Source organism: Grus americana, chromosome Z (assembly GCF_028858705.1).
Source record: "Grus americana isolate bGruAme1 chromosome Z, bGruAme1.mat, whole genome shotgun sequence".
Classification (NCBI taxonomy): Eukaryota; Metazoa; Chordata; class Aves; order Gruiformes; family Gruidae; genus Grus; species Grus americana.
Window position 1 is genome coordinate 83256416 of NC_072891.1, and position 13821 is coordinate 83270236.

The 13821-nt window shown below is 45.7% G+C and overlaps 1 long non-coding RNA gene across 1 annotated transcript; it reads left to right on the plus strand.

The window, feature by feature from the left end:
• Positions 1–1839: 1839 nt before the first annotated feature.
• On the plus strand, positions 1840–3934 carry LOC129199709 (uncharacterized). Its single transcript, XR_008574719.1, has 3 exons — positions 1840–2977; positions 3257–3368; positions 3795–3934. It is a non-coding gene; the product is annotated as an uncharacterized LOC129199709 (long non-coding RNA).
• The last annotated feature ends 9887 nt before the right edge of the window (positions 3935–13821 follow it).

Below are 13821 nucleotides of genomic sequence, written 5' to 3' on the forward strand. Positions count from 1 at the left end.
CCTGTGGGGCCCGGAGGGACTCGGATTTGGGACCAGAAGAGGGAGAACGGCCTAGGGGGCTGCCCGCCCGGAGGCGGACCCCATTCCGCCAGTGGGGCTGTCGCCGGGGCTCAGTCGGGCTGGGGAGGGTGCATCGCCCTTCCCGCGCCAGGCATCGCCTCCCCTCCTTCCTATATTATTATTCCTACTGATACTAATAGTTAATTAGAAAAGACGCTGCAAACGGAGGCCGGCAGCCGAGGCTGGCTGGGAGAGAAGACATCGGGGAAGGTGGGCTCCGCCGGCGGGCAGTGGCCCCGGTTGGGAGACGGACCCGGGCGAAGGTTGGCTGCGGATCACTGCTGCAACGCAGCCGGTTGCCGGCGAAGTGCAATACCGTAGGCCCTCGTGGCTAATTATATAGGGGGCTTGATGAGCTGCAGCTCCCTCCCTCGTTGCAGGGACACGCTCGGAGCACACCTGGGAGGTGCTGGGGCTGGCGGGGGGATCTCCCTGGACCCCCCTCGAAACTTTCGGTGCTGCAGGCATACTATTTGCCCCTCTGATTACTTGGCTGACGATTTATTTGGCCATTTTTTTCTGCGAGGTTAATCGATAACAGGTTTACATCTATACCCGCCAGGGACCGTGCAGCACCAACGTGGCCGGGATCAAACCCCACATTTGTAATTGCTACATCTACCACGATTTGTCAGCGATTTGCACGCCAGAGGTTGCGTCATTCTAAGCTTTCTTCCCTCTGTAATGCAAATGACGGCAAAATATGATTTGCCATATAGCTAATTGGAGCAGAGTACAGTACAGCAGCAAGTTTTGTGTTTATATAGAGTGAAAAATAGCAAAGACTAATATCTGCCAACGCATTTTGGAATGTTTATACCTTATATATCCTATATCCCAATAAACAAATAATGTAGTGAGAGATCGTATTAGAGATATCGAAATAGAATTAATAAGTAAGAATAACATTGTGTTTAAAACCAGATTGCACTAAAATGAAAATAAATCGTTGATGATTTAAGATAAACAAAAAAAGTATCGCAAGCGTCCTATATTATGTTCAGAAATTACTTTTAATTTCACATAGATTTTGATGTTATATAAAAAGGTTAATGTAATAAACACAAACAGCTAAGACTAAATTAAAAATTCCTATTGCTTAAATGATCAAAATAAAATTAATCAAATCATGTTATTCATTCTAAAAAGCAGGGAAACGTTTTCTTTTAAATTTACTTATTTTCAAAACAGAAATTAAAACATGTTAGAACTGACTTCCTTTCAAATCAGAAGGACTGACATCAGAACAACCGCCTATATATTCTTGCTGCAATGTGCCACTACCTGAAGCACATAAAAATGAACAAGCAAGCTCCTGAATTTGCTTCTCGCCCCCGGCCCCCTTCCCCCCCGCCCCCCCCCCTTACCCTGTCTATAACCACTGCTATTGATTATATGTACTCACTTCTCACTTTATGCACCATCCATTTTCTGGTGTCTGCATCTTTTCGAACACACTCACACTCAGGCTTATCCTTCTTCAGAGCAGTTATTAGATACACTGACAATGCCAGCGTGATTTTTTTTTTTTTTTTAATAGGGACACATTGTTTTCGACTTAAAAAAACCCCAAACAGTTAAGGTATTTCTGGGCAGGTCCAGTGATGTTAGGCATCAGCTGCTGTCGATCTCTAAGAATTCAGGCGGGAAAAAAGGTGGATTATTAACCATGGAATAATCACCAATTTTTTTCTAAAGCCATTGAAATCGGTGGAGTTGATTTTAAAGAGGTAGAATTTGGCCCAGTTGTTCAAGTTGCAAGGGTATGTGGCTATTTGTTTTAAAATGTAGCTCTCAAACGCATCTCTTGTTAAACTTACACATATACACATATGTCAAGTCAAGGCAAGATATTCAGATTTTGCAAAGGAGTTTAAAGGGAGCGGGGGATCTTCTGAAGTTAAAATTGTTTATCCCCAAATATATTAGATTGTTGTAATAATGCAGTTGTACGGAACACAATTATCAGAAGAAAAAGTCTTGCCAAGAGGTTGACGGTGTACAAATGGGGATAAAACATTTAAGATCCTGCTTAATTACTCCGGCGAAGTGAAACGCTTTGATTCTATTTCCGCCTTTCCTCTAATGATTTTTTTCTCCCCAAAACTCTCCTTGCGAATAGTACACCTGCATTTCTGAGCAAAAAGTAGGCCACTCCGAAAACTGTCTGTCCAGGCAGTGGGAGAGTGGGATCCGGAATCCGGGTGCTCAGTGGGTCCGTGGCACCCCCTGAAGAGAATTTGGCTTAAGACAGGACGCACTTGGTCCTCCTCTTCACTAGACAAAATCGCTTCAAGTACATCATAAGAATAAAATGTATTATTTTTACCTTAGTAATTCGAATAACTTAAGGCAGATTGCAGTTTTGCAGCTGGTACTTAAGCAAAACTGCCATTAGGCGAGGGGACATTTTTCTCGGGAGGAACTGAGTACGATTTCAAAAACGAGGATAGAAGGTTTGCTGTGTTCTTTTAAAAGCTGATTTTTTTTTTTTTTTTTAAGTTTGAGTGGAGTGTTATTACAAAAATGTGCTTAAGTAACAAAACAAGAACTTCTGGACATGCCTTGGCTGTGCACGTTTGACTCGAACTTTACAAAGCCGGGTAAGATCCCGCTCCCACTGTGGTCAAATACAAGATGCTACTGGGTTCCGCCACGGCAAGAAGGGTCCTCGAACTGCTCCTGTTTACACAGAGATGTGATTCGGTCCGCTCCGTGCACACCTCTGGGGCACACCCGAACGCGGGAGGTCCGGCGTGTGCGCTGAGCCACGCGGGATGCCCACGGCGGGAAGGACACTGCGACACCTCCGTGTTTTCTATGTGAGTGAAGAAGGGGAATAGTGAACCTGATCGGCCTCAAAAACGAGATGGGGGTTTCCCTGCTGAAAAGGTACCAACCGGCTCATCCCGATCGGGTATGTGAGGAGCATCAAACCGTTCTTCCCTGAGCTCCACTGTCTTGTTTCAGCTGAGATCGTTATTCTCACCAGAGGAAAACGAAGAGTTTTATCGATTGCCTTAATTAATTTTTTTTTTTGGGGGGGGGAAGGCGGGGGGCGAGGGCGTGCTTTCCAGACACGTTTAAATGGGATCATTTTCCCCAAGCAATGTAGAAACGGCAAGAGATATTTTTAAAAGGGTCCACTATTTTCCCACCTTTTTTTTGGTTGGTTTGTTTGTTTTTTCTTCCCCAGATGAACAACTGGACTTGCTGAATACCGGGTGGGGGCGGTGAAATTGTTTTAAGGATTGGTTAACCCCTCAGGTGTAGTGATCGTGGATCTACGGCGGGGGACCAACCTGGAGGTGGGAATCAACAGTGTGTAGGAACAAGCCTGCAGCCCCCACTTAGGTGTTGCACCCCACCACAGGGTTTTCGTGTCCCTATAGACCTGCAGACACCCTGTAACGTGCAAGATAGCATAGCTCTGCGGCTACGTGTTATTAAGGTAATTAAGATGCTAATAAGCGCTCGGGTCACAAAACCCAAAGCTGTGCTGAGGAAGGACTCCGGGCACTTCCCGGCTAAAGTTCCTGCCAGGTGAGGAAGCCCCCCCGTCCTGCACGGACAACTTCTCCCCAGACACCAGCAGCACTCCTGCTCCCAGAAAAAGGCCTTTTCCTCATACGCGGGTTCCCCAAAACTGGGACGGGAAGGAGAGCAGGACGCAGGCACACTACTTCTAGAGCGGGGGAAAAGTCTTCTTGCTTTGTTTTGCTTTGATTTGGCAGGAGGCAGTCCCATCCAGAGCAGACACCTGCGCAGGATGATGGAGACCTCGCCCCCCGCAGCCGGCACCCCACGGGCACCGTGGGGAGCCGCCGCCAGCACCACCCCCCCCCCCCCCCCCCGCCCGCTCCGTCACTGCCAGCGAACTTCAGCGGTGTGAAACCGCCAGCGTTCAGCAACAAAATAAAACACTTCCCTCCCGCGCCCCCCACGATGTTTTTCATCCCGACATAAGAGTGCTTCTGCCCGGTTTTCAAGCCTCCCTGAGCGGGTTGGTGCCCGACCTCTGTACGCACCTCTCCCTCTCCGGAGGGATACATATAAGAAATACATTATAATAATAATAACAACAACAATATTAGTATATTACATTATGCATATTATTATTACTATTTTCAATATTCTAATTATAATCACCATGATAAGGATTATTAAAAGACGGGACAAAGAAACCAACCTGCGGAGCGGACAGCGGCACGGACGGACAGACGGTCGCACGGACGGGGAGGGAGGGTCAGCCCGCGGCGCCGCCGGTGGGACCCTCCTCCGGCCCGGGCGGCTGCGGGGCTGGGGACCCACCGCCGGCCCCCGCCGGGCCCCGGTCGGAGAGAGCCGCCGCTCACCGCTGGTCGGTCCCTGGGGTGGTACCGGGTCCGGGGCGGTCGTTAACGGCAGCGGCAACCCCGACGGGGGACGGAGGGGGGACGGGGATGGGGATGGGGGGGGGCGCGGGGGGGGGGGATGCGGCGGAGCGCGGGGCGCTGCTGCCCCCTGGCGGCGGCGCATGGAGCCACCTCGCTCCGCACCCGCGGAGCTGCGCGGAGCCCAGGCCAGCGGCGGGGTTAAGGCTTCCAGCTCCCCCCGCCCGCCTCCACCACCGCGGGCTTCCTCGGGGCTTCCGCACCCGCGTCCCCGCTGCCCCGGAGCTGGGAAGTGAGAAACGCGGGGAACGGGGAAACAGCAGAAAAAGCAGGAAAGATGATAATAATAAAAAAGGCACGCGGAAGCGACGCAGGTAAGGCGGGGGAGAGCAAACACACCCTTACCCTCGCCCACGTCCGTGCTCCTCGGGAAAAATAATTAAAAAAAAAATCAGACTAAGCCTAAAAATAACGGAGACTTTTTCCTTTTTAAGAGTTGTCCAATACTTTGGAAAACCACCGGAAAACGTGGCGGTGCGGTCGTGACGGCGCTCACCTTCCCGCGGGTGCGGAATGGGGCGGATCCCGATGGAGCCAAAAGCGAAGAACAGGGGAAAGGGATGAAATTTATTAATGACGGGGTGCGTGTGTGTGTGTGGGGGGGGGGGGGGCGGGGGGTGGGGGGGGTGCGAGGGGCGAGGAAAGGCAGCAGAATTTTTGGGAAACGCGGCGGAATGAGGCCGAGGAGAGGGGCTGCACCAAGCGCGGGTGCGGAGGCACGGACGCGGCTGAAAAAGACGTGAAATGAATGCGAAAAAACACCTGGAGCGGGGAAAAAAACCGGTCGTGGGGGGGGGGGGTTTGTATCCTTTTTTTCTCTTTTTTCTTGATTGGATTTTATCCTTTATTGGTCTCAAGCAGCGGTTCCGTCATCCGGGACAGATGCACTGCGTCCCCCTGTCCCGCCCCGCGCACCCCCGCGGGAATTCCGCTGCTCTCCGCGGGAATGCCCGCCGCGGGGCTGCAGCGGCAGCGCACAACTTGTTGAAAACTTTGGGGGCGGGGGGAAGTGGGTTTGAGGAATCGAGTGGATCTCTCAACACCCTGTCGTGACGTTGAAAACCGACGCGAGCCGGGGGGGGGGGGGGGGAGTTTACTCCCTGAACCGGGCAGCTCTGTAAAAGTAATTAATAAAACTCGGAAGGAACAATTTATTCCAGGCTTTATTGTAAGCATAATTTATAACCCCCCACCTCCCGGATTCTTCTCCCATTATAGGTAGGACAGAACTAGATTTAGGAAAACAATAGCGAGGGTGGCTCACGATGAAAAATTGCTACTTGACCCACCCCTCCCCTCCCCCGGTTCAATCCTGCCCACAGAAAGAGGTGAGAGTTAGCAGATTCACATCTCCGTGGGTGAGAGCTGTCTCGGTGTAATCTGTGCCCATCATCCTCTGAGATGCACAACTTCAGGAGTAAGTTCCCCTCAGCCGTCCCTTTTGTCACCGGTCACCTACTCCCGCTTTTGTCAAAAAGCAACAGGAAAACTAATCCTTGAAAGGAAAATCATGTTTATTAATGGAGATTAACTGTACTGAGCATAGCAGGCTTCTTTCAGTGATGGAGTTTTGCTGCTACTGAGATTAAAATACCAAGTCTGGGACATGAGCAGAAAACAGCTACTTCAGATGCCAGCTGACCCTTTCAAAGCTGTTTTGTCTGGTTTCTGCTGCCAGGCCGCTGCTTCCCACACAGTGATTTTCCTGCTTTTCTTGTGATTACTCATCCCAAAAGATGGGAAAAAATAATTTTTCTTCATAAAATATAGTTTGTTTTGTTTTGTCTGAATTTTCAGACAAACCTACAAAAATGAAAACCATTTTATCTGGTATTCAGCAACCAACATTAAAAAGTCAAGTACAATGAAAATAAAGCTCTAAATACTTGAAAATCAAATCATCTTTCATTTGGCTAAGGGCCGCTATAATCAAGATTATTTTCTGGGCTAAATTTTTCTTCTGCCATGGATATAGGTACAATAGTCTTCCTCTGTAACTTCATGTTTAATAATTGTTAGATACTATGGTTAGATGTTCAGTTACTTCTCCTGAAGTGTATCAAAGTGCCCATAATATAAATTGGTCAAATAGAAAACAGGAAATGAATAAAGCAGAATTCAAAGTCCATTCTCTGTTACATGCTTTTGAAAGAGTAAGATCAAAATAGGTGGAAGTAATATGTAATTTTTTCTACAGACCAGACCTTAATCACAATGATTTAGAAGTTAATAAATGCACCTTGCAAACATTTACAAGTTTTACAAGTTGATTAAGCACACATTTAAAAATTCAGGTCATGTATTTTGTGATTTTACAAAGTGGATGAAAGCAGCAGTTTATCTCTCAAGATGATGCCCAACGCGAAAGTAGAAGTCTGCTCAGCAGACTGACTCATAACACCATATTTCAGCTGTGAAGAGGTGAATACTTTTGATGATGGAATTAGCTTCAATGGAAGAAGTAAGTATTTAGAAAAAAATTACAGGTACATTGTCTTTTCTACTCCCTGATACTTGATAGAGTTCAAAGATTTGTAGGCCAGAAACCAGTAATTAGTCACTCTCTGGAATATCAGCTGAGTATTCCTGTAAATATTACTTTTTTATCTGCACCAGATAAATTAATATCTATCAAATTTACAGAAGAGATTAACTGAAACAAGCAGTACCCCTAGAAAACACAGCTTTCTTCTCTTAAAAACATTTTAAACAACAAACTGATAATTCTTTCAGTTTCCTAAAAGTGACCACTTGCCGCCCTCACCGCCCCTAAAAACAACTCTGCCTTTAAAACTGGGTGAAAACGATGCAGTTAAGCAACAGCAACTAAAACATAAAGCTCTACTTGCAGTTTTTGCTCACAAAGGGAAAAGAGTCAGGCAGTCAAATAAGAATTATGTTTTTAGCATTTTTTTTCCTAGGAGGAAATTAATGCACTATGGTAATAAGCAGCAGTACTGGAAGATGGTACTGAGTTAAACAGGTTATTTTGTAATTAATTTAGTAAAAGAAAAAAAGACCATATTTACACATATTAATTTTTTTTCACAGTCATAGACATCTCCCGCTACACACATTGTCCTTACAGAGCAACCTCAATATTTTAAAATGAGCCTAGCATGAAGAACAGAGCTATTTCGGCATCCCTGAAGAATCTTTCATTTGTGCATTTTATTCTTGGCGATGAGGCAGCGGTCTTCCTTCACTAACGAAATTCAGTATTGCTACATGATACAACCGTGTGTGATTTGGAGGGACTGAATAGCAGGGTGTGATCACCAGACTCAGTCTGTCCTTGGCATTTGCAGGGGCTTCCAGCAGTGACGGTAATTACGAAGAGGTGTGGTGGAGAATGAGACTGAGCGAGCTGTGGACCTGTATTCCCTTCAGCAACAAAAATAAATGATCCAACCGAGTATGTATCACATGCTTTTCCCTAATACCTAACAATTACTGATCAGTTCATGACAAGCTGCCACTCGCAACGTGAGGTCTTGGTTTGTTTGCAAACTCTGAACACCAAGCTGCCAAAAGAAGGACATGGCGTGTGTCAACCTTGTTTCCTCCCAATGACCTTTTACATTTTCCATTCTCCTCAGATGGTGCTGATGGTCGGGTTTTCAGATTAAGACTAACTGTTGACGTTCCCCTATAAAATCTTCCTTCTCTCAGCATATTGCACTTGTGACAAAGGCAGCTTTTCACCACTTCCCACCATATTGTAGCCATTCAACAACAACCCTCTGCCGCTAGATTGTCCAAACATCGATTCTCACATTTGCTACTGCTAGGTTATTATAACATGTTTGTTTAGCATTCAGCATGGGATTTCTTACCCATTGCCCACAGCTTGTCTGGAAGGCAGAGGTGACGCAGACTTTGTGTCCTAAATAAATCACAAGCATCTGTCCTTTGATCACCCTTCTGCCCTCTTACACAAAGTATTGCATTTCTTCAGTGACCTGCTCACAGCCTTCCTCCTCACCCTCACCTCTTCCAACTAATTAAGTTTACATTTGTCTTGTCCACTCTGCTGAATCTACCCTCAGTTACTGACAGGTTTCTCCTTAAGAAGTCTGTGACCTCCACTAAGCACTCCCTGATCTACCTCTGTCTCAAATACCACGTCCTGCCTTCTTTCTAAATCCCATCTCTCAGGTTGCTACACCTTCTGGCTGCTTCTCACTCAGAGGGCCTTCATTTAACATTTCCTACCACAACCTCATGAGCTTTTAGTGCTAAGGCATTAAAAACATCTTTAGCAGCATAAACTGTGTAATATCCTTAATTCACATTACCAATAAACTTTTTTTTCCCCAGCAAATTAAATGGAAGAACACTGCTCCCTCTTAGTTGCATATACAAGAAAACTGGCAATTTTCTTCAGTGATATGTCAGTAACATGAGAAAACTCACTGAATTGTGTGGATTAGAGTAATAGAAACAGCAGAGTCAGGTTTTGTTTTCTCACTGTCTTTCATATTTAGGTGGTAAGTTTAGTTCACTGTACGAAATGAAGAATAAGATTTTGGCTTTTGGTCATGAGATCAAAGATGGACAGAGAAGATAAACCCCACTTCATTTGATATCACTCTGTGTAACCTTACTTCTTTGTAAAAAAGAAGCATGGGAAGCATATGTATTTGGTGTTAAAATTGCCACCCTCCCATAAGATCACTGAAGGCTCTCTGTAGTAATTTGCCTTTTTGAAGATTCAAATTCAATACGGCTGTTGGGCACTAAAAACTAACTGCTGCACCTTCAAGTCTATGGATGCCATTGTTTTCTCAAGGCAAATGTGCTTGCAGAGGGTAAGTTGGGGTGATGCACCCATGCATTTTTCAGCGTGAGGGGAAATGCATGGCTTTCCCAATCCATCCTCAAGCTGAAGGGAAACAGGCAGCATCATGACTACCACCTTTCGAGTGTCAGGCAATGCAAAGGGCTATCTGCTTGTTCTGTCACCAGAAGCTCTCTTAGCATGATGTTCCAATCCTTTCAGTGATTTATCGATGAATGTTGCAGTTTCACCACTTAGGAACTGCGATAGTCACAGATACAAACAAACAAACAAACAACAAATCCAGACCACAATTTGCAGGAGAGAGTCAAAATACAGGCAAAGTTATTGGATGCCATATCTAAAGCTTCCTTTAGAAAAGGTTTCGCTTCTCACACTCATTTCTTCAAAATCCAAACTGTTGTGATTGGCAAAATCAGCTCTGGAGATTTGTACTTCAGCCAACACATCATCTATTACCCACCTTTGTTTTATCATCAGTTTCAGCAGGCTGAAGACAATCTTTTTTGATAGTACTATTGTGCAAGTGCTCTTAGGGGGAAAAAAAAAGTAATTTGTTCCTTCTCTTCCACTATATGTTTCTTGTTCTCCAGCCTTGCACAAAATCTGAACTGTTGACACATTTCATTAGCTATTTATTGAACAACATACTCAGGCAATTTTGGATAGTTTTGCTTGCGTGCTATGCTTTTGGGACCACATTTATTGTCTACTGTGTGAACAAAGACACACCAAAAAATCTCACTCATGATACTTTTCAAAATGAGTAATTTTCTACGACAGCATCATGCTCTCTGTGACCAAAAATTGATGCTTTGCTGTGAAAACTATCTGATTTTATACACAGACTTTCAGGCCTTTTCAGCCTGAGAACAAGGATGACATTGACTGCAAATAGCAGAAGAGTAGCTGCTGGAAAACTCAGTGCTCTTCCTATGATAATTTTTTTTTTTTTAAGTACATCAGATGTGTGATTGAAGCTACTCAGGACTATTTTTCAGCAAGATCTGGAATTGTTGTGATTGACAATTATTAATTTTTGTTTCTCAAAAGTTGTACATTACTACCAGTAACAAACCTTTTTGCACTAAACAAAATACTAAGAACAGTTCTGAATAACTCATGATAAAGTTTCTATCTTCCTGTGTAGTCCTAAATGTTTTTAGAAAATCATGGTACTCAGGACAAATTAAATAATGAATTTAACATCAATCTGAGACAGCGTAGTGAAGAAACTGATATATGGTTAATCAAGAAGAAACTGAAGGATGGCAGTGCAGCTAGTGCCAATTCACAGCTTTATGCAAAATGGTTTTAATCAAAGAAATGTGACTTTGTTTTTTATGAGATAACAGGGACGACTGATAAAAGTAGCTGCATAGTTCTGCAGTGTTCTCTGATTTAGCAGTGCATGACAGTCTGACTGAAGACTATCAGGCTATCAACAAAGCACACGTTATTACAAATTGGGAACTGGTCAACCAGTAGACCTCAAAAAATTGGCATCAGTGGAAAAACTGTCAAATAAGTGTCTTCCTGACAGGATTCCCAATGATCAATTAATGGCTCTGTTCTTTCCAATATTTTATTAATTATCTGAAACTAAATAAAAAAAATCACAACTGACAATATTTGCAGATGATATAAGCTTTGGACAAGGGAGAAATAATGTTAGTTATAGGGAAGTCATACAGTGCATTCTAGGTTTGTAGCTAATTTGGGGCAGTTAAAGCATTTTCTAGTACAGGCAAGTCAAATGCAAAAAGTCATGCATCATGGGACAACAATTGCAACCACCTGCAGAGTGGTGATCCTTTTGAAAAGCAATAACCTTGTAGAGGTTCAGAATCTACAGGCAACTCAACAGTAATTGTCATCTTGAGACTGCTGAAAAAAGACCAATCTGTTCTCAAAATGGTGATACGGAATTACTGTGTACAGAAAGATCATTTTGCATTTTCATACAACTCAGGAACAGCGTGTCACAACCAGGACACTGTCTCATGTTTAGATGTTCTCAGGTCCAACTTTTAAAAGGGAAGCTGAAAAATTGGAAAGCATGCCTAAAAACTATTTTAATGTTGGGGAAACCAAAAGCCTAAGTCAGGCACATAAATCTGCCTATCCAAAAAAAAAAAAAAAAAAGGCTTACATGACGTAAGTAGCTTTAAGGGGAGAAATGTACTGAAGGGGTCTTCCCTGGAGGAGGGAAAAACACAGATGAAAAGCTGTATTTGTCAAAAGTGGGCACATATCCTTGGTGGACAGAGGACACCACCAGTTCAAGCAAAGAGAAGAGCTCTCTGAGTCTTGCTATCCTGCCTCAAAGATGTATTTTAGCGCATTACTAAGCTCAGTGTAGGGGGTCAAGTGAAAATCTACAGCCCACAAGACTCAAGAAGTCAGCTGAGAAGATCTCAGGTTTGGTCTGGTTTTCTAACCTGCGAGGATCACTTGAAAACACCTAACTTTAAACACTTAATTGAGAAGGCTATTCCCTGTAGGTACTCAATAGTCACTGGAGGGAGACAGAGTCCTCTGTGAGAGCATTTATGGACTGTTTTCAAGAGAAGCCTTTTTCTAACAGCTGCACGGGATGTCCAGAAAGACACCGATTTCCTGATGCTGGTGGTGAGGCAGGGGTGGTGTGGTGCTGATGTATGTCCATTGCCCCTCCATCTCGTGCTCCTCAGCAGCTGGAGGCACCTGGAAAGCAGCACTTGCCCAGGCAGGGAGGGGAACAGGACACCCCAAAAGCATTGTCCCAAGTGTCCCAGGAAGCAGAGAGGTCTCCAAGAGGAGGGTGGTCCAGGAGCAAGTGGTATTTCGGTTTGCTTAGAAGCAAGTGAAGACAGAGTAATTGAAGAGCTAAATTCTGCACTGGAACAGAGGCAGATGTCAACATGAACGGCATGCCTGGTTATCTGGATGCCAGCTCCACAGAATAACTTTCTGGGACAGGAGTGCCAGACAGCCGGCCGGTGAGGCTCAGTTTCATCTGTCGCTGTTGTTTGGGAGGGAGAGGTGGCATTCTGCTGCGGGGAGTGGAGCCGAAGGGGGACACAAAAGCTGGCAGCACAGCAAGAATCCAGCTTTTCTTCATGCAAAACCAAGATGTAAAATTATGTTCCTGTAAAAGCAGAAATTCCAGCTGCCAAACCACACGCTCCTCTATAGAGTAAGGAAAATGAAAACATGCATACACTCATGGAAAAAAATTCCTGTGTTTTCAGTGTACAAACAGCCCATAGAGAAGCATGCCTCTGCCTCTCTGAGCACCCTTTATTTCGTACAACTGTGAAACAAAGAGCTTCCATCTCTACATTCAGAGATGTATGGTCATAAAGGTCCATTTGTATCACATAGTCAGGTGTCTCTACTTCCAAGCCGTAGAAGTTTGTGCAGGAAAATAATATGAGAGATATTTTTACCAAAAGCTTGCCAGCTGAGAGCAGCAAAGCAGCGGCACTAGCAGTTTCTATAGCTGCTCTGCCTGATGGGAGCTGCCGTCGTGCGTCTGAGGGCAGAGCTGGGCCCGTAGGGACTATTAACAAGCTGGGGTTTTACCTGCAGATCTATCAAAACATAGAGTTATTAGCACAACCGCACACAGAGAGAAGAGCGCACGATTGCTTCCAGCCGCGCTAAACTTAGGGACTGTAGATCACACAAACAGTGGGGTAGTGTCACAACACCCCGCATCTCCCCCACTTTGACAAGTACCTGCTCCTGAAGAAGAGAAAGAGCTCCTGCTGCTCGCCCAGGAGTTGGGAATGGGAGCGCTAAGGAGGAACGCAGAGTTACGCTCCTACCAGGGGCAAGAAGCTTGAACATCACTCTTAAACTGCTTTGCGGTTTTTCCTTTATGAAACTCTTGCATCAGGAGCAGGGATTAGCAGATGAAGGGGCAGATCACGCTTTTATGGCACGGCTTAGACTAACGGGGTCTGCGCAGTTGCAGCACAGCGAAACCAGCAGATGCCCAAGGGGGATGCCTGGGTGCTGCTCCGTGGAGCACACACGGGCTGTCTGCTGCTATGGTCAGGCAGCTCCCGAGGCCCCTGCTGAGCGTTCGGGAAGTGCCTTTGGACAGACAGCTCCTGCTCCAAAGCCCACTGAAGGCAACAGGAGCCCTTCCAACGCCTTCAGCTTGAAACATGCACTGCGGACCTGCCTGGCCAGTTCATGCAACCTGGTTATAGAATCATAGAATCACAGAATGGTTTGGGTTGAAAGGGACCTCACAGCCCATCCAGTGCTACCCCTGCCATGGGCAGGGACAGCCTCCACTAGCCCAGGTTGCCCAAAGCCCCATCCAACCTGGCCTTGAACACTGCCAGGGAGCCAGGGGCAGCCACAGCTTCTCTGGGCAACCTGTGCCAGGGCCTCAGCACCCTCACAGGGAAGGATTTCTGCCTCACATCCCATCTCCATCTCCCCTCCTGCAGCTTCAGGCCATCCCCCCTTGGCCTGTCACTCCCTGCCCTTGTCACCAGCCCCTCTCCAGCTTTCCTTCAGGGACTGGAA